Genomic DNA, 22,564 nt, shown 5'->3' with positions numbered 1-22,564 from the left:
CGTAGGTAACTCTTTGATTTTAGGGGCTCGGAAGAAACTTTTCATATTGATATTTGAGTTAGCAGATCTGTTTGACGTTTGGTTTTCCTGACCTAAACCCTGCAAGGATGGGTTGGATGGAGGAGGCGTTGGCGTTCTGCGTGGAGGCTCGGTTGCTACTTGAGAAGTGGAAGGCACTGTTCTCTCTGCATCTGTCATTCTATGTTCTACTAACTGACTTAATCGTGTTGTCAGTGAAGTAGCCAACTGATCCACTTGATCTTGAATGGCCTCAGTTTTTTCCCGATCTTTTTGCTGACGTAATCGCAGTGCATTAATTAGGTTTGATTGTGAGGTCATTTGTTCCACAAGTTGTTTATGCGATTGCCGCACGGAGTCTTCAAAGTTTTTTATTTTGTTTAATTGAGCGGTTACTTGTTTTGTTATTTCCTCCTGTCCCTGTCGCATAGACTCCTCTAAGTTCTCCATTTGAGTCTGTAGTTTTAATTTGTCAGTCCTGGTCTGAGCTTCTAGGTTTGCACAGATCTGCTGTACATCTTGTAGTAACTGTTCTTGTTTTCTTTTAATTTGCTGCACTACACTTTCTTCCATTTCTCTAGTTTTCTTGGTCAATCCATCTTCTAGCTCTTGCAGCTTCTTTTCCAATATTTCATTTTGTTCTTTTTGTTGTTCTTTTAACAGTCTTCGTAATTCCTTCTGCTGCTCCTCACGTTTTTTCTTTCGCTGTTCTCGTTCTTCTTCTTCCTTTTTCTCCCGCTCTTCTTCCTTTTTCTGTTGCTCCTCACGTTCTTTCTTTCGCTGTTCTCGTTCTTCTTCTTCCTTTTTCTCCCGCTCTTCTTCCTTCTTCTGCCGCTCTTCTTCCTTTTTCTGTTGCTCCTCACGTTCTTTCTTTCGCTGTTTTCGTTCTTCTTCTTCCTTTTTCTCCCGCTCTTCTTCCTTTCTCTGCCGCTCTTCTTCCTTTTTCTGTTGCTCCTCACGTTCTTTCTTTCGCTGTTCTCGTTCTTCTTCTTCCTTTTTCTGTTGCCGCTTTACGTACATTCGGAACCATATTGGCGGTTCCGTGCTGCTGTCTACACTGTTGGTTGGCCTGACGCCCTCTTTGGACATATTCCCTGTATCCATTGCGTTCCTTCTTTGATCTCCGACCAGAGATACCGAATTTTCTTCTGTTGGCGATTTTCTTTGACTTCGTCGTTTTCTTATATCGCCACAAACAACGCATTTAAAACTTTGTTCAGTGACCTCTGAATCCTCTTCCCACAAATCACGCTGACATTCAGAACAATGCTGTTCTCCTAGCATCAGTTTTCTTCGTTCTTCTTTCGATGCGGAGCGCAGTTTCGGCATCTGAAACTTAAAAAGTCAGCTATTGTGATAGATTATATCCCTTTCAATTGGAAAAGAAATGAATATAAAGCATTCGATTCTAATTCTAACACAGTCTATTACGCTAACATGCATAAAATTATTTTGATCCACAAGACAACTTTGAAACTCAACTTACACACACTTATTTGTTTATTTATTTTTTCATTAAAAGTATAGTGCCTAGCTCGGAGTCACTCATTCAAACACTAATCCAATTCAATTTCGTTCCTTATGTTCACTATGTTAATACTAATAATAACAATTATAAACATGTATAGATATATGTATAACGCACTTATTTACATTATTTGGGAATTAAAATAAATATGCTTAATACCAATTCACATAAATCACTGAATATAATTATGAATTAAAATATTAATTTCCTATTGACTAAGATTGAATATCACTATGCTAAAACAAAGAAAAAAGAATACAATATACATATATGCGTGTACAAGAAAAATATATACTTACTTTATCTAATTTACCTTTTGGCTTTCCTGTTCTTACCTGTGATTTAATCGCCATCTATTTCTTCTCAATTTCATTTCACACAATAAACAAATGAACCATTGACATTTTCGTCTTCTTCTTCTTTTCTTTTTTTTAAGAAAAAGAAAACGTACAAAATTTTATTTCTCCTGGTAATGAATTGACAGAAACGTCAAAAGATTTTCTTTTTTTTTTAGTCATCATTTCTAACGATAGTTTCTGAATAGTGAGGCGCTTTAACTTGAGCTGTTTCGCTTTTTAAGATTTTTTTTTTAGGTGACATCGTCGCCGAATATGTTTGTCAATTATTTTGTCATATCCTCTCGGAATATTTACTCTATTCTACGCTTTGTAACTTCCTTTCTTGCTACACTACTATAGATGTAATCTTTCTGTCGTACACCCTGAAAAAGAAAGTAAATTGGAGAGGAGGAATAGAACGTGTTTCGTTCTATATTGGGTCCTATCCTTTTTTTTTGAAGAATACCGATTCCTAAAAATAATAACGGATATTGACTCGTGATTTTTATTAATTTATCAGTTAATTGTTCGGAACTAATTAACTACGCTTCGGGTCCCTGTTCGGGCGCCATTTGTTTGTAACGGTGTTTGAGTCCTAGTTTGGGGGCGGAATTTGTAATGCTGGGGGAATCAAATTTATGACCAGATAAATTTGATTTTTAGTTTTAGTTTTAAAAATTATGTTTGGGTTTGCCAAATACTATTTATGAATATGCAAATTGTTTTTGCATATTTACTTGCCGCCCTGGTAAGTTATAACATGCCTAATAAGTAGAAAGCTGAATGTACGTGCGTTGATTTATGAAAGCTTGATTTACACCGCACGAGGCTCGATTTTTATAATCCTATTTTCCCCATACGGTACTTCAGAGTGTTAGGAAAATAGGCGCGTAGTTAATTAGAACATATTTACAAAGAATATTTACTTGCTGCATGGCTGAAATAAAATTACTATTGTAGTTTTATTGGGAAACAGCTGTACTGGCCGTCACTTCGCTAAGCAATAAAATTGTTGCATAAATTAATTTAATCATTAGACTAAAAGAATTTATGTAAATGTAGAACGGAAAAATTTACTATAAATACTAATAACTGTATCTGTGAGGGTCAGCTCAGCTAGGTTCCCAATTATTTTGAAATAATATATGAAAATTTTTTAATTGGCCTAGAATAGGTTGGGAAATTTGAATTGTTTTTGAAATGACACTTTAACAAAATTTAAGTAACAGTGATAAATTTTTAATTATCCAAACATGCAATAAAATTTAAATTGAACAACAATAAAAAAAATGAAATGACATGATCATTTTAAGTTGAAATAAATTGAGACAAATGTCACTAAAATAAAATAAAGATGAAATATGGAATACGTTGACTGAAGAATCTGAAGGATTCTTATTTTCTTTACGTTGTTTAAAAATAGGTCTTAGGCAATACTTTTAAATTACAAAGATTTGAATTTAGTGAGCGGTTTACCTTTTTTTTGTAACTGCTTATTATATAAATTACAAACAATATTTTTTATTTTTCACTTTTTAAAGATGAATATTCTAGATATTCCCAAAAAAAAATTAAATGTACATGGCATTATTGTTTCATCTTTTTGATATAACCCTTTGCGTGATTTATTTAGTTCAGAAGACAATATTTTATTTATCAACCGCAGAAGGAGAAAGTAATAATAAAAAAGGTATGCTTGAGAAATAGATCATTGACGAAGGTGGGAAAATTAGATGATTTTGAATGCTAGCAAGATGACTATTATTTAGATTAATTAAAGGTGAAAAGATAGTGAAAGCTTTGATTTGAGCAGTGCACTGATTTGATTTTAACTGTTTACTTTAAATTGAAAATTTTTAACACATATGTATAGATCTAAGATAATAATAATATCCAATAATAAGAAAATACCTTGTACTATAAAAACAAACAATTATATATACTTGGACACATATACTAGATAGTTAAATGATATATACACAATGATTACTAGAACACATATATAGATATCTGAGTTTATACTTAACTTGGCCAATATTTCTTTTTAAATGTTGGTACTTTATATTTGTTTATTTAATTTTGCGCAATATTTTACTTTATAATTATGAAGATCTGTCTTTGCGGTGTTTGCGCAGACAGATATTTTTTTATGTTTAGTTGCTTATATACGAGTTAATTTTGTTTTAATGATATTTTTTTCTATTTACATGCTTAGGGCAAGAATTATACTTTATGCCTTTTAATTTAGGTACACCCTGTCAATACAAATGAAAATACCTATATTTAGCAAACAGATTACATTTGTTTTTTAACTGACAATTGCGAGCTTTTTGGGTATGTATTTGGTAAATAAAAAAAATATTTTGATAGAAATACATGAAAACATAAAGATCATTTATTTAATTAATACTTGAATAGTAATGCTTTTTTGACACATTAATTTTATCATGTAATAACCTAACTTTTTATACTGTCACAAAATTTTTTACATCTAATATTTTTAAATGAACAAACAACGCTAACATTTAGAATATAAGGAGATAATTTTTAGAATTTAACACTAATTAGCTGTGTGAATATAAATGGTTAAAATGACAAAAGTTAATTACAAATAAATTTTAAAATATCGATTTCAGTTATAGTTTCTTTAAAAAAATAATAATAAAAGATAACTGTTTAGTCCGTCAAGGCCGGATTACCACGATTCAATTCTCGTTTTGATACATTAGTGAATTTGGCCAAGGTAAGAGGATGCGCTTGCCCACGGTAATGTGGCAACAAATTCCAAATTGAAAATTGAATAAAAAGGTTTTGTTCTACCTTCCAGTGGATTCCCATGTTGAAGCTTAGTTTTTGATAGTTTCTACCACTTTTATTCACCACGAAATGACCACTTACAACACTCAAGTTCCTGTGTTCATGTGACTGCAGCATCCCGTTCAACTCCCGAGATGTGTATGGTCACCCGCCGATCTCTGACGCTCTCCTCCTTAGGCCTTTGGCTCTCTCTGGATGTTTAGGACGTCATCATCGAACTGAAGCATCCAAATTTCTCTTTATATCTAGGCGTCTTGGCGTTTCTTCATAGGTTGTCTTGGTTAAAGTGATTATAGAAGTTTAATATTGGTGAATCCAACTGATACACTGATTAACAAATTATGTATCCGTAAACTGATTAACAAATAATGTATCCGTAAACTGATTAACAAATAATGTATCCGTATATATGTTGATCACAATTATCACAACTGGTTACACTCACAAATCAAACTTTAGTTGCACTCTGTTATAAGTTGATATAAATGCAAAATAGATTATAGTTGTAAGAACGTTTAGAATTTGATTTAACTGTATCAGTGTTTCTATGAGTGAACTCGTTGCGGCACTATTGGGTGTGTTAGCACTTCATTGTTTATAGTTGCTCAACACGATAAAAATAATTAATAAAGTGTGTGTGTGAGCTTTGTATACGTGTTGTTGGTGTTACTTTTTAAACTTAACTGCCCTTTCTTTTAGTATCTTGCAACCGTCTTTTTATTAAAAAAAGTAACGTATGTTCTCCCAATTCCAGTTTTAAAATTTTAAAATTTGCCAAAATAGGTTGTTGTTTGTACGTTGCCTTTTCTTTCTTCCTAAAATCTTAAAACGTGCTAATGGACTTCTAGCTTGCAATATTGTGCCGGTGTGGTTCCTTCGGTTTTATCATGCGCTTGCGAATATACCTCTTTTCTGCGATAGCTATTGTGAAGATCCTCTTTCTAGACAAACTGTCTAGCTTTACAATGGAACTTGAGTGTGTCTCCTGGCTGTGGGTGGTCGTGGTGAATAAAGACTTTTAAAGAGTTCCGTTGCTCAGGTGTCCCATTTACCGCTGAAAGGGTGGATACCGTTGGAAAGCAAATAAGAAAATACGCGTTTGAAGGAAAACAGAAATACAGATTCTTCATTTTAAAAGAAAAATGATGTTTCAAAATATGCACTAAAGAATATACTAATAAATGATTTACTAATTAATTGGGTCACAATAGCAACTGTCACAGTTTGAATATCGCGTAAATACAGATACTCATCAATTTAATATAAATGCCTGAAAAAATTGCAAGTTATCTGATTAATACGGTATTGGATCACATTTCGCATTCAGAACACTTCTGATGAATTGTAGAAAGGAGTCGTGAATGGTAGCAAATGGGATGTTATAGTCAGGGGTAAAAGTGGATCTGAAAAGGTAAGGAGACGCATGAAGGCACACAGTCCCCCATGCCTATCTTTGCCTATTGTATTTTTTTTACAAAGTGGGGAACACCACATATATTTTCTGGAAGTGGAGGGAAGGCTCCCACCGCGTTTACCCACACTTTTACCCCTGGTTATAGGTCCAGGTGCAATGTATCACTCAGTTGCTTGAGAGAGGATGAAGACGTAAAACTGCGCTGGATGCGTGTCTCCAAAATGGATCACAGATGTTCAGTTATGCTCACGTCCGAGGATTGAGCGGGCCATGGGAGGTCTCAACTTCATCCCAATGTTCTTCAAACCATGCCGCAAGAACTCCAGCTATAAGAATGGAATATTATCATAATGAAATATGATGTTATTTCTCGGAGACATTTGAACCGGAGGATGCAGGTGGTCACCTAAAATGACGACATAATCACGGGCAGTGACGCGACTGAGCTGAGGACCCGCTGTAAACCACGATATTGCAGTCTACAGCTTCACAGAGCCGCTTCCATATTTTACGGTTGTGCAGAGACACTTCAGACCACACGGTTCTTAAGGTGTCCGTCACACATAAACACAGACCGGGGTATAAAATAAAGTGAATAATGCGTTTCTAGTTATCTGTGATCCATGTTGCGTGCTGCTTGATTTCCTCCGTCACTTCCAACGCAGTTGCGCATCAATCCGCTGAGTGACAATCCGCTTTCATGGTAGGCAGGACCTGTTACTAATGATTTTCTTTCGACCACTGTTCCTCATCGCTGATGAGGTTTTGCGTAAATTTGGTTGGCTGTCTTCACCTTGGACAGCTAGGGATGGTACCGAGTCCGAAACTGGTGTCGGTCTTGTCTCGGTCTCGTCTCGATAATTCGAAGCAACTATAACGAGGGAGATATCTTTGTATGTATTAAACACACACACCAAAAAAACAGTGTTGTCAATTCAATATGAAGTTATGCTTTTTCAAATGTCACTACGTTAGATTATTACATATTTCAAACCAGCATGTCAAACGAAAACTTAAAATACCATATTTGTTATTCAGTGTTTCAAACTAAGGATGTTACGCTATCAGAAACATCTAAAATTTGGAAGCCTCTATCACACGTACAACACAACGGAGAGGACAGGATAATACACATCGAAAGTACCGTAGCGTTCGATACCATGGTCATGGTATAATTTTATTGAATGAATAGGAATAAACTTATCAGGGCTTGAAAATTTGAATTTTTGAAGGGCTTTATTTCGAAAAAAAAAATGCTTAGATAAGTATCATATCTAGTTGCATGCATGGTTTGCAATGAACGTACAAATTATTTTGCCATTAACAGCACTTCAATATCCCAAACCGATCTGAAATATGATAAACATTCTTGAAGATTGCAACACTGCTTAAATCATGTAACTGCGAGAACTTGTAATTAAAACCAATAAAAGTTATTACTGCAATGCTATAAAAGAGAAGAAAAACAACAATCAGTTGAAATATTTTCCAGAAATACGCAATTTTCAGCAGTATTGCCAACTATGAATGTTTATCATATATCCGGAACGGTTTAAGATATCGAAGTGCTGTAAGCTGCAAAATAATTTGTTTGCTGATTGCAAACCAGACAAGTAATTAGATATGATACTTGTCTAAGCATGTTTTCGAAATAAAGCCTTTCCAAAAATTCAAATTTTCAAGTCCTTGTAACTTCGTAGCTATAGACTGAAATAGTAATGTCGTCAATTCCCTTCCGTTACCATGGTGATCGCCATGTTTTTTTTATACAAACGCGTGGAGCGAATGGTGTATTTTAAAGGCTACTACAAACAAGGACAACGGCTGTAAATTTATTTACAATTATAAAATATTTAAACGACTAATGAAGTTTAAAGGACACGGTATAGTTTTAGAATATGAAAATTCGTTTAGGAAACTACGAATAACATCTAGAAAATGCATAAAGAAACAGTAATATATAAGGAACTTATTTCTAAAAGCGCCATATCTCTAAGTGATAAGGAAGAAATCAAATAATTACTGTAAACGTCATTATGATGTAATCCTCCTTAAGAAACAATTATACACAATATAAACTCCCTAACGTGCAGATTGACAAACTGTCGGCACAAGAAAAACTAAAACTATACGATTTTTTAAAACAAAAAAATCTTTTAGAACAATGTTAATTCTATTGGAACATTTACTTTTCTTATTTCCACTCTTGATAATGGAAGTGCACAATATCAATACAACTCAATATTACAAAAGAAAGGGGAAAAAATCGAGCCTTTGGAAATTTTCAATCCGGACCATCAGTGGATACAGGTAAGATCTTTTCTTATACTCTACCAACTTTTTTTAAATTAAAGGATTTAGATACAGTACAATAAGAAAACATCCAATTATGAATGGTTCAGCATATATTCTAAACAACTGTTAAACATTAATCCTGTTCGCGTATGCAATGTTATGATACTTATATTAATGAATCAAAGATTTTCCAGAATTATTTAAGGTTAATATCTGATTATGAACAAGATGAGTAGCCTATATTTGTTTTCTCTTTTTTCCTATATCCCTGATTTTTAGTTTCATTGATTAGAAATGTTTATAAAGAAACAAATATTTCATTCGCTCTAATGTTTGCAATTCCGAAATATTTTATCACTGTTTTCGGTTCGCATTTAGGTACTTTAGGTATTCAGGCTACTTGTTGTTTAGAAAATAAAATGGCGATCACCATAGCAACGAAAAGGATGTGACGTCACACTATTTCAGTCTATTCATTCAAGACAAGTCATACCATGACCATGATATCCAACGCTAAGGTACTTTCAATGTGCATTGTCCTGACCATCTGCGTTCTGGTGTATGTGTGGTAGAGGCTTTCAAACTTTGGATGTTTGTGATAGTATAACATCCTTAATTTGCAACACTGAATAACAAATATGGTATTTTAAGTTTTGGTTGACATACTGATCTGAAATTTGTAATAATCTGACGTAATGCCATTTGCAAAAACATACCTTTATATTGGGTTGGCAACACTGTTTATTAGTGTTTCTGTTTAATACATGCAAAGAAGTCCCCCTTCTTATAGTTGATTCATGCAAAGTTTCGCTTCTCTCTCATTTTTCGTTTCTAATTTATAGCAGATGATGAAGATAAATTATCCACCCTGTACAGCCGCGGATCTAGGATTTGATCCAGGAGGGGCTAAACCATAGTTTGCCGATTTATCCAGTGTAAAGAATGTAGGATTGAAGCCCATTTTATCTCGTGTGTACCTAAGCGTCAAGGGGGGTTATAGCTCCTATTAGCCCCTATGTCCCTTCTCATGGATCCGCGCGTATATATATATATATATATATATATATATATATATACAGTATATACCATGTTGTGTGAAGTATTGAAGAGAAAATTCTTTTAGATACTCTGCAATACCACTAGATAAACAAAAAGGAGTGTTGCCAACGCAACATAAAGTTGTATCCACGTTTTCCCCGTATCAGCGTTTACAATTAAAATATGGCAGTAATTTATTAAAATTTTAGCGTAGCTACATGAAAAGATACATGACATGAGGAACCCGCAGGAGGTAGGTCCTGGGGGTCCAAACTCCCCTCTCTTGAAATCCTGACTTTTCTGTAAATTTTACCTAATTTTAGGGGCGATTTTACAAATTTTAATACAATTTGTCTTCATATTGAATTTGGACTACAACAAAAAGTTTTGGACCCCTCCTCCGAAATCAATTTTTGCTTACGTCTCTGCATGTTATCATTGAAATTATATGGTTAATCAGAGCAATACTACTACTACTACTACTACTACTACTACTACTACTACTACTACTACTACTACTACTACTACTACTAATAATAATAATAATAATAATAATAATTTTGAAACTTTTTAATACTTCCTATTATTAATAATAATATTAGTAATAATTTATCCTAATTATTAAGATAATGAACGTTATATTCTGTTTATAAAATGACAATCAAACCAGAATTTATTGGATAATAAATGAGAAATTGGAAAATTTCAATTTCGGTATGATAAAATACATTCGTGCTGCTATGTGCTGCGTTATCCGTTAGGAGATATTGAACAATTCTGATTCGAAGGAAGGAGATAAACTACTGTATAGTCCTGAAGTTAATTTAATAGAGTTTAATTGTATAGGCAGTACTGAAGCTATATGAGACGGTCTATTGCTGAAGTGAAATATGGGTTACTATTAGAGTTTTATCCGAAGTATGATATACCCACTGATTATTGAACCTGGAACACACGCATGGAAAGCATTAGCTCTAGTAAATTAGGTATGATGAGATACACCATACCATAATTCTAAGTCAAGAATTAAGGCAAAAAATAAGAAGCGGGAACGACAGACTGTACGATAATAATACTTTCACAATTTTAATTTCACACTATTTATTTCGAGACGAGATCGAGACTTGGCCCTCAAGACCGAGACCGAGATTGGGACAAGCATCTTTCGACCTAGACCGAGACGGCGATTTTTGACTCGAGACGAGATCGAGATCAATACCACTATTTATCAACCGAGACGAGGCCGAGACTGTACAAAGTCTCGTCTCGATACCATCCCTATTGGACACTGACGCTCTCTCATCACACTCTCAGTACATAACTGAGCGTCAACAATCTGCTCTCTATGGAAATCAACAATCTGCTCTCTATGGAGAGGTTGATTTTAAACTACTACCACTCTGCTCAATTCACGACATCTATCCGTTCTGCTGATCCTCATGTAGTACGGAGTTTGTCCTAACACATCAACAGGACGGCGCTAACCCAGATATCTGACGTGTTTCTAGCTCCAGATGTTGCCACTCAATTGACGTGAATTCATGTATTCTATTGTATTTTAGCGGAAAATAACAACTGTAATTTAATACATTACTGTATCACTGATTATCAATTTTATGAATGTCCCATGGATAAAAATCTAGTTAAAATTTAGCTTACACAATATGTCATAAAATATTTAAAATTAATTAGTGACTCTGACCGACATCTGTAAACAACGTGTTTTTTAAATATATATACTTTTTTTAAAAAAAATCTTAATAGTTATGATATTTAAAGTAGCCTATATACAGTAGAGGAGCGGTTAGCCACTAGACATAACTAATTACATTCATTTTTTTTTATTTATTTAGAAAAGGAAACTCTGCCTCGCTTACAACGGAAATTTTCTAAATTACTGGAACATGGGTCTCCTTATTTCTAATCAGGAGATACACCAAGTTTTCATCTTTCTAACTTGAAGGGCTCATGAGATACTGTAGTTTTTTAATAAATGTTTGAATAACTCTACTCAAAATAAGCCATTCGAAAAACATATTATTAAAAAAAAACCTAAGTTTGGCCAGGATTTACTCACGTACCAACAATCATTAAAATCAGTCTAGCGATGTAGCAGAAGTTATTAGTCAAACAGCTTTACACTTCACATATATACATCTGCAGTGTTGGCCATTAATAAACGAAACTCAATTGTAATTGATCCATCAATTGAAAGTAATTGCTGTGAAAATTAATTGCAATTGAATTAATTGTAAATTAAATTAAATTGCAATGGAATGACAGAACTTAGTTGCAATTACTTTTCGCAGCAATTACTTTTAATCGATTGATTAATTGCATTTGATTCTTATTGATCAATGACCAGCTGGAATTAACAATTAACCATTACTTATTTCAAATATTAATTGCAACTAACAATTATACTTACGGAGTAATTGTTAATTCAATTGAAATTTGCCCAACGCTGCTTATGGATAACTGTTCGGTAGTATAAAACGAAAGTAAATTGTAACACCTATCTATCATAAATGGAGTTTCGATTATTGTTTCTCTTTTCCTTTTTGGATCAAAAGATTCAATATATTTCAGAAATAAATTTTCTTGTAGGCCTTATATCTGGAGAACTACATATAGTGTAGCCAAACCAAAACTACAACTTAACTCAGTATGATGTGCTTATTCCGCAAAAAATATGAAATCTCCATTTAGGCTCCATTGAAAATTTTTGTGGTCCTCATCCGAAATATCCAATATATTTCATTCAATCGAGTATTTTCTTGTACGCCTTATATCTCGAGAACTACATATAGTGCAGCCAAACCAAAACTACCACTTAAATCACCACTTAAAACTACCACTTTTATGTCCTTATTCCGTAAAAAATGGGAAATTTCGATTTAGGGGACATTAAAAGTTTTTGTGGCTCCTGATCCAAAAAAATCCAATATATTTCATTCAATTACAAATCTTCTTGTACACCTTATATCTCGATAACTACATATACTGTAGCCAAAGCAAAACTATTACTTAACTCAGTATGGTGTGCTTATTCCGTAAAAAAAAAAAAAAAAAAAAAAATCTTGATTTAGGGGCCATTCAAAAATTTTGTGGCCCTTGATCCAAAAAATCCAATATATTTCATTCAATCAAGCATTTTCTTGTACTTCTTATATCTGGAGAACTACATATAGTGCAGCCAAATCAAAACTACTCCTTAACTAAGTATGATGTGCTTATTCCGTAAAAAATATGAAATCTCGATTTAGGGACCGTTCAAAAATTTTGTGGGCCCTGAACCAAAAAATTCAATGTTTTTCATTCAATTATAAATTTTCTTGTAGGCCTTAGATCTGGAACTACATATACTCTAGCCAAACCAAAACTCCAGTTAACTCAGTATGAAGAGCTTATTGCGTAAAAAATTAGAAATCTCAATTTAGTATCCATTCAAAATTTTTGTGGTCCCTGATCCAAAAATCCAATATATTTCATTCAATCAAACATTTTCTTGTACGCCTTTTATTTCGAGAACTATATATAGTGCAGCCAAACCAAAACTACCACTTAAATCAGTACTATGTCCTTATTCCGTAAAAAATGGGAAATTTCGATTTAGGGGCCATTCAAAAATTTTGTGGCCCCTGATCCAAAAAATCCAATATATTTCATTCAATCAAGCTTTTCTTGTACTTCTTATATCTGGAGAACTACATATAGTGCAGCCAAATACGGAAACTCGATTTATCTAGAGGCCGTTCAAAAATTTTGTGGCTCCTGACCCAAAATCTAATTATTGACCAAAATCGCAATCTTTTGATTCATTTTTTGATCATTCCTAAAATTCTTGTTAAAAAATTAAAATCTAAGTTGTATGTATTCGTACACTGTAGCTAATATACAGTATAATATTATGTCTTCTGCATAAATATGACTAAACGTTCGAAAATGCCATAGTAAGATACACGTCTGGGAGGATTTTCTCCCATAATGAAATTGTTTGGGTATTCTGACAACTAGATTTATTTTGAGTTTAACGTCCCACGAGCATGCTCCGAGGCTATGGAGACGGCAATGATAATGAACGAAATGGTGGATGAAAATGGAAGAACGCCGAGAAAACCAATACACACGGTGTTTGTCCACCAAAGTTTATTTGTAACTAGCTGGGATCAAACTAGGGATTCCACACACCAGCGGTGAGCACTCTATCACTGAGCCACCAAAACTTCCTAACAATTCAAGAAAAATGGCAGCCACAGCGGAAATGTGTAATAGTCGATCACAGTTCCGAAGACGATCACTTGGTAATACACAGGAAAGAGACAGCTATGATTTGGTCACTCAGCTCATAATATCAGTGGATGCGTATAACGGAAATTGACGTTTGTTATATAAAATATGTTTAAAAGTTGTGTAAAGCAGCAAGGAAAATGTCATTTAAAAGATATATAACGGTATTTACACTTGTTCAATTTTGTAAATTAATGCTTTTCTCAGATCTCCTCTATTTATACTTTATGAAATTTGATCACCCTTAGGGATGCGCACGAGACAAGATTTGTGGCTGTCTCATCTCGAAAAAATGCTGTAAAAGTGATGTCTCTACTCGAAAAATGTATATTTCTCTATTGGAAGAGCCGTGTCTCGACTCGAATTTTGTCAGGAAAATCCTGTCTCGACTCGTCTCGTGCGCATCCCTAGTCACCCTGCTCATAGTCTACAAGATTTCTATTTTATGTTGAAAATTACAAATGAATATTCATTTCTCAAGGAGAAATCACAAATAATCGTTTTAGTAATTATTTGAGCTATCTATACTACATATTTAAAAGTTAAAATTATGTAACAATTGGTACACAGGATAAAAGAAGTTGCACATAATTGGGAAAACCTATATATATTAAAAAATAATGGTCAATATTCAAAAACATGATCTCGAATTTCTAAATGCATAGTAACTCTGTAGTGCCCTGGTTCCAAGCATCCTTTGTAAGTTTAGTGCATTGTAATGTGATTAAATGCTTGAAGTTGTAAATATTTATGAGGCATAGTAGGTGAAGAATATACTTTAAATATTCCAAAAAAAAAAAATCTAAGTGATAAGATCTAATTATTTGATGGTCATTTAAATTACTCTCATTATCCAAACTATGTGTCGGAAAAGTATATTTTGTAAAACTTGTACAGAATGTCCTAAATAGGGGTACATTTCAGACTTATGGCATGTTCTTTGTAATTCTAGAAAACCTTTTCTACTTTTTAGAAAAAGAAGCTGAGTATCTAAGTCACATTTATGCATCCGGAAACCGTAAACTTGCCTCATTTCACGAAAGTTCTTAGACCAGAATTCGACATAAAACGTACAAGAATTTCTTATTTCAGAGTATTCTATAAAAACGAAAGTAAAACTTGAAGTTACTCTTCTTATACACAAAAAAAGTCTACCGCAATAAGATTTTTAAAAAAATTACATTCCTGCTTCTATCTTGAATTTCTGATCATGGTTAATAATAATAATAATAATAATAATAATAATAATAATAATAATAATAATAATAATAATAATAATAATAATAATTTACAGGTCATTCATTATTCCCGTGTATTTTAGAGCAAAGAGAGAAGGGGTACTCTGGGTTATCATTTCCTTTAATGTAAGTGCCCTATGCATCAACGGTACTGATACTGATACGATAAATAATACTGAATAATGGTTCAAAAGATAGGTTTACCTATTTCTTACATTTTGTCGTTATTGGCTACGGAGATGTTCAAGAACATAGTTTACATTTTTTTTAACATTTAAATCACGTGCTTCCGTGTATCTGATAGAAAAAGCGTTCTCTTAATGCACATAGCGCAGGGATCGTCGTCAGCTAGAGTAACAAGTTTTCAGTGTTGAACTAGCGTCGTGAGCCAGTTGAGAAACTGATGGGATTAAGATGTGTAACAAACCCTAGTCTAGGAACGGAGCTGATGTGCTCATCATGTATACGTATCAGTCATATAAATCTTATTATGCTGAAATTCCGGTGTATTTAGCTAAGTTAATGTAATAAATAGGTTTTAAAGATCTAGTAAAATGATTCATTGTAGTCACAAGAAAAAGTCAAGACTTCCGACAGCTTTGATAAAAGTATTGACAAGTGTAAATGTCACATTTCAACCAACCTTGAGTGTTGAAAACACACTCACTTCACCTCTAAAAGTCAATATTATTGATGAGACAGTTCTTTGACCTACTGACGCCACGCTAGACGCTTAGTAGGGTTTAATGGGTTGTACTGAACACGCAATAATGTATTATACAGCATGTTAAGCTCTAACTTACTTCCGCCTTCAATACTAGAATTCAATTTTGTAGCGTTAAGCATAAGATAATATTAAATTCGTACTCATCCGTTACAAGTTTTCCTATTCGTAGTCATATGGAAAACCTTCGATTAAAAATATCACACGAGCACGTTATTACATTGTTCTCAGATTTCAATTATATTCGTTAATTTGTTAATGTCGTATTATTTTTAAAAAGCAACTCGTTAAGGTATTGCTACGCTCACCTCAACTTCATTATTATTATTATTATTATTATTATTATTATTATTATTATTATTATTATTATTATTATTATTATTATTATTATTATTATTATTTGAAATGTTGCTACATATCTCAGAGGCTTGGCAGACCCGGGTTCGATTCCCGGCGCGAGCTCATGTGGTTCGGATTCCACGTTAATCAGTAGGTCCACGTCTCATATAGCCTCGCTGCTGAACGGGACGTTAAACTCAAAATCAACTCAACTCAACATATCTCAGAGACAATAAATAAGATGGAAACTTTTAAATGTGAGCCAGATAATACCGGTATTTGCAAAATCCTATTGAGTGAACTATGCATAATTGCTCTCCAGACTTTTCGTACATAGAAGAAATTTGAATGCCCTCAATTAGACCTATGACGTCATAAACCCACCACCCACATTTCTAGTTTATAAGTAGACGTCGGATTGTATGCAGTTAAAATTCATGAAATATGCAAGCAATTACGCTATTAAATGTGTTAAAATATTTATTAACAATGCAATAGCATTTTCAAACATGCAGCAAAGTTGTAACAAAGTTTGTATAGGTGTAATATAACATCGAAAGTGTACTTTCCCTTCTAGGAATTTCTCTTCAGAATTTATTTTTATAATTGTTATGGTTTATATACTCCTAACTTTTTAAAACACATAAATTATGAGATTAAAATAATTTCTAGTTTTAATACAATTTCTAGTTTTTCTTCATAGTTGTATTTAAAGTCCAGTTTATTTACACGAAGTAATACAAGCCTCACTTTTCTACACGTTTCCACTGCACCCAAAAAAAAAAAAAAAAAGTTTTTAAGGATTTCATTTTTTGATGTCAGTTTGTGACATTTGTAGCCAGAATATAACCTGTTGACATCAATAATGTTGCTGGACATTTATAGAGAGGAGCAAGTTTAGTATTTATATTTTATGGCAAGTGAACATTTAAAATTTAACCCTTGAAGATATTTTTCCATGGCTTCAATTGAGGGGGTTCGTGCAACAGTGGTCTAACTCACATTTTTTTAAAAAAAAAAATGGAGAAAAATCAAGTTAAAGTTAAACACATGTGTTTTTTGTACAATATATGTATGTACAATGTATGACACATTCAACAACTTGCGCTTTCTTTTGATATATTGTACAAAAACCCACATGTGTTTAACATTAACTTGTTTCTCTTTATTTTGCACTAACCCCCTCAATTGTTTTGTAGTCGGACTTTCTGGCGATAACATCTGTCAATTTATTTCCCACAGAGCCCCCAAATTTACCAGGAACTGACTAGAGCTCGTGCTGAACTTCTGCAACTAGAGCTAAACATTCATTGAGCAGCATTCCTCTCGTCTCTTGTTTCTGAATTGATGTCCACACGATATTACAGTGCCTTTTATCATTATCAGATTTCTCTTAACATCCTGGCAATTGTAAGCGTCTTTGCTCTGCTGATCGGTTGCTAATATTATTGGTCCTCCATAAACAAGGCATTCTTCCATCCTCCCATGTGAAAAACCGTTCTGTTGCATATACATGTAAATGCATTGAAAATACAAACTAAAACCGGATTTATTTCGTGCCATAAGCATACATTTGAAATAAAAACTAACATAATAGGTTGAATATGCTCTTAAGCACTAATATATGCTCTAACCTTTGAAATATAAATTTGAGTTTTGTATCATTGTTGTTAGAAAACATAGAGATGCATATAAGCAAACTATGCATTTCAGTTCTATGTCTACTTTTAAGAGAAGACCTGAAAATAACTTAGTTAACTTGTTTATTCAATAACATTTCACACGTTATACTCGTACTCAAGTAACCAAAAAGGTTAGCTCACTGTTCCTTTGTGGTTGAGTTGATTTATCGTGTCTAAAACAACTTTGGAACACAAGCATTTTATTGTAGTCGAAATCGATTATATCAACCAACGAATTCTCAGTTTTGATTCAGCTACAATGTTTATGGTTACTAATTTTCGTTGAATTCAACCAACTAATACTCACCGTATCGCCAACATTTATTTTTGGCAGTTAAGTTGCCAATTTGTTGTCAATTTTTGTTGCTTACTCGGTGAAAATTGGTTGGTTGAAAATTACTACGGCGAAACGGACATCACCGTATTAGCAACCCTTGAAGAATAGTGATTCTATCAACAATCAACCGTTCGCCAACACTCGTTTGGTTACTTGGGTATCGGGTTCACTTTCTAAACATTTGTTATTCTTTGTTGTCTTTAAGTTATCCACTAAAATTCAAGTAGTGAAGAGCCAGGGCGCACCTAAAGTGGTTTCCAAGTTTCACTCCCTCTCTTGAGCTTGAGCAACATATGCAAAAATAAAATTATTATTATTATTATTATTATTATTATTATTATTATTATTATTATTATTATTATTAATATTATTATTAAAGTTTCTATATTCATGCTTTCGATAAAGTGAAAGAGAAGTCACGATAAAACTACGCAGAGAAATGACCTGGTTAGGGCGAATTAAAAAAAAAAAAAAGTAGTAGTTAACATTCTTGCTTCGCAATCAGGAGATCTCAGGTTCAAATCCAGTAAGCCGGTTATCGTGACAGAAGTAATTTCATCATGCGAACGCCGGGATAATATCTATAAATATAGGTTCTGATCGACATTCCTTTCACCACTATTATTATTTGCCTTAGTGTTAGTTGACTGCGCAAGTTGTACCTGGATGTTGTTAATAAAATTAATATCTTCGCGAGAATTGCAAAAAATGAAATGAAATTTCTCATTTTACGTCCATTTTTTATGCTCTTTAAGCTAAAGGAGACATGTTATAAATGCAAGTAAATGAATTATGAAATAATTAATGAAACAATAATGTGGAAGGAAGCGAGAGTACCCCCAAGAAAACCTACGGAAGCCATTTTGTCCACCGCAAAATGTGAGGGGAAGTCAGGAAGTACGGTTCCTAATAAAGAGAAACATATACTTGTAGAGTGAAGGTTAGTGTTGCCCTCGAGATGAGAAGTAAGTATTCATCGTCATATCTCGTAAATTTTATAAAAGCATCGTCTCGATTCTCGAAAACTTTTTCAAGTCTCGTGTTATAAACGTATGTACAAAATTTTTGTCCTGATTGTTTTTTTTTCTTTCTTAATTTCACATAGAAATTATCAGAATCTTTCTACGTCATGACAGATCGAAAAAGAGTGTGATGTAAACCATACTTATTATTGTAGTTTATTACGTACTGACTTGCGTATATTTAAACGTTGATAAATGCTTTTTATTGTGCTCGTAGAATCATTTTAACTAGGAATGCAATGGATGTACCCGATTGCAATGAAATGAGCTGAGCGAGCTTAAACTACGTAATCATTCCTGGCCATTATGCAATAATAAATGCCATTTTTAATTGTTGACAAAAAAATCGCGTGAAAACTTTTTCCCCATGTTAAGTCTATGCAAACGTTTTTCGGTGATTATTCCTCGATGGTACATCGGATTTTTGATTTCGACCTATGTTGTCACTCAACACGACATACTCTATCAGCGTGCTAAGTTTTCTTGAGATCGGCCAAACGGTCTAGGAGGAAGCGTTTTTCGGTCATTATTCCTCGATGGTACATCGGATTTTTGATTTCGACCTATGTTGTCACTCAGCACGACATACTCTATCAGCGTGCTAAGTTTGGTTGAGATCGGCCAAACGGTCTAGGAGGAGTTCGCGGACAACCAAACGGCTAACCCGAGTATAAGAGCTTCGCTTCGCTCAGCTCAATAATTTTTCATTTTATACTATGAAACATGTAACACTAAAACATGTAGCGTTTGAGATCCAAGACTTGGGTGAACTAGTGTTATCCATGAGACTCTCAGTGAAACTTCTCGTCTCGCCTCTAAAATAAGACGAGAATTGTCATGTTTCTTGTCTCGCCTCCAGTTTAAAAACGCACCTCTCGGTTTGACTCTCGTATCGTTTTTTTGAGACGAAATGAGAAATTTCTCCTTTTGTGGACAACATCAATGAAAATACATTCTTCCACTATATTTAGATGTAGTCAGGTTCTCTGTTGAGGCACTTGTATAGGCGAAAAAACTCATATGTCAAAACCCTAGTGATAGAAGATTGGATCCTGACCACGAAACCGCGTTTAGATCACATGTTAAACGTCATCGTGTGATGAGATAGTTTGCCATGTAGATGTTCTTTCATTTTGGGGAAACGATAGAAATTGGACGGGGACAGATTCGGGCTGTAGGGTGGGTTCGAAAGAATTTCCCAGCCCTACCGTTGGAAAAGATTCATTGTTGCAAGAGCTGAATGCAGACTCGCATTGTCGTGGAGCAAGTGCACAGTCTTGCCTAAGAGTCTGAGACCTTTTGCGTTGAACAGATCTCTTCAATTTCTGAAGTGTTGCCTAATATCCCGCACCATTCACTGATTAAGGGCACAAAAATCCACCAGGAGCACTTCACGAATATCTCGAAAGATCGTTCCCATCAGTTTTTAAGTGATACCTTGAACTTTTTGATTTTTGTAGATCCTGGATGTTTCCATGCCATTGATTGTGTTTTTGACTCGGGCAGTGCTGGGATACTCAGATTTCGTCCCCAATAATAATTTGGCTCAGTAATGCCTTCTCATGATAATTAAACCGAAGAAGATATGAGAGGGATGCATACATGGGTCTATCAGTTATCGCAGAATTCAGCTGTTGTATACTTTTATGTATCCTAAACGTTCATAGACAACGTCCCACATAATGCCACGTGACAAATTAGCTATAGTGTATCTCCAACGTTACCAGTGATACTCGGAGATTAGCCAGTACAGCCTCTTCAATTGCAGGGAGGAGCTCTGCTGTCGTACAAAGAAGCTTACTACTTTGTTCATCTTGCACAGTCATATGATCACCACTGAATCTTCGACACATTTTCATACATGCTACACTGCAATCACATGAGCAGCATACACATATTTCAAGTTCTTATCAGTTTGAACCAGCACTGTTCTTCTTGCCACAAAAGCCAAATAACTTATTGCAATTCGTTTAATGTTCACACACAAAGAGAGCCAAGTAGCCATTTTAGGTACAGGACACATGAGGCAGTGAAACTTGATTGTTATGCAAAGTATCCAAGGTCTAAACTTGGGCTCGGCCAAGTAGCAAATTCCTACAGTTAATAGTATAAAATATGCATTAACCATTAGGAAAAATATTTTCTGACTTTCCTTAGTAATATGATCTGAAATTGAACCACAGACCTCTCGCACCAGAAATAAACACTCTACTACTGAGCTAACTTCAGTGAAAATACAAATTCATATCCTGGATAAAAATACAGCAAGTATTTGCCTGGGTATTTATCCTGTGCTGTTGGGAACCCGCACAGTCACGACGTAATGATGGTTACATTCAAGCAAGGCGTACTTAGAAGTCGCGAGAAACGTTTATACATTTTCACCTCCTAAATCCGCTCCCTCAACCCGAAAATTTAAAATAAATAAATAAATAAACGATTAGAACTGGTAAATATCTTTCTATGTACACAATTTGGTGGCTCTAAAAGTCATTTCTTTGAACACACAGATAGATAAACACACACACACATATATTAATTTGTTACAATACAAAAAAAGTCATGCTAAGTTTAGTAAGTGAAAAGATGGACAGTGACACAAACTGACCAAAACCGCCCATAATTTGTTTTCTTAAAAAAGTTGAATTCTGGGTGCAGTCCCAAAACCAGTTATCCTCATTACTATTATTGCGTGTCAGACATATGCGGACACAATATTTTAAAGTAGTCACTGCAGAATTTAGGTTATTAGGGAAATGTTATCCTCAAGTTTGAAACTGGTCGTAATGTTTCTTTTTTGTAATTAGATTACATCCTACATTATATTTATTGTGTTCAATGTCCAGGACCTCTCAATTGTAACAATAATATCGTTTAACATTGAAATAATAACCTTACTTAGTAGAAAATTGTTTCACTTTACACAATAATAAAATAAACTAAGGGGAAAAAAGCCATGTAGAAGTATACTTACTGTTGATAACTTTGTCCTAGCTCCTACGCTCTTCTAACGATTATAACAGGCTGCACGTGTCCCTCAAAGTATACAAACGACATATTTACTTCACTCGTCACGAAGCAAACTTATCAAACTATGGTAAATGACATGCATTTGCTACATGGGGGCAGCACGATTCAACATAATAGATAAGTAAAAAGGAAAATAAGTTAATTTAATTGATTTTTTAAAAATCTGATAACTCTTCATTGATTCAAAGAGTTAAATTCTCTCTTTAATTTTCTTTTAAACAGAACTCTGTTTCGAAGACATTTGCAGTTTTTTTAAATATTATTTATTTAAAAATCCGAATACTACTACAAATAGTATAAAAAGATCAGTATACGAAATGAAATATTCTCTAAACTCGCTTTTGTTTAATAAAATGATAGATTTATGATGAAAATAATAATAAAAAAAGTCTTTCCGTTTTAAGTCCCACGATTATGCCAGCTAGGCTAAAGGAGACGGTGATGATGAGGAATG

At 33.9% G+C, this 22,564-nt stretch overlaps 1 protein-coding gene across 1 annotated transcript in view; it reads right to left on the bottom strand.

Annotated features, from left to right (window-relative positions):
* Rift (Riboflavin transporter) overlaps positions 1-22,191 on the bottom strand; it is a 106,429-nt gene extending 84,238 nt beyond the window's left edge. The window contains exon 1 of the mRNA XM_081760798.1: positions 22,055-22,191. The gene's annotated coding sequence lies outside the window, so the exon portion shown is untranslated. The remainder of the gene's footprint in view (positions 1-22,054) is intronic.
* Between the last annotated feature and the right edge of the window lie 373 nt (positions 22,192-22,564).

Source organism: Thermobia domestica, chromosome 1 (genome assembly GCF_964235325.1).
Source record: "Thermobia domestica chromosome 1, izTheDome1.hap1.1, whole genome shotgun sequence".
Classification (NCBI taxonomy): domain Eukaryota; kingdom Metazoa; phylum Arthropoda; class Insecta; order Zygentoma; family Lepismatidae; genus Thermobia; species Thermobia domestica.
Note: the sequence above shows the minus strand (reverse complement) of the source record. Positions and strands in the feature narration are given on the sequence as shown.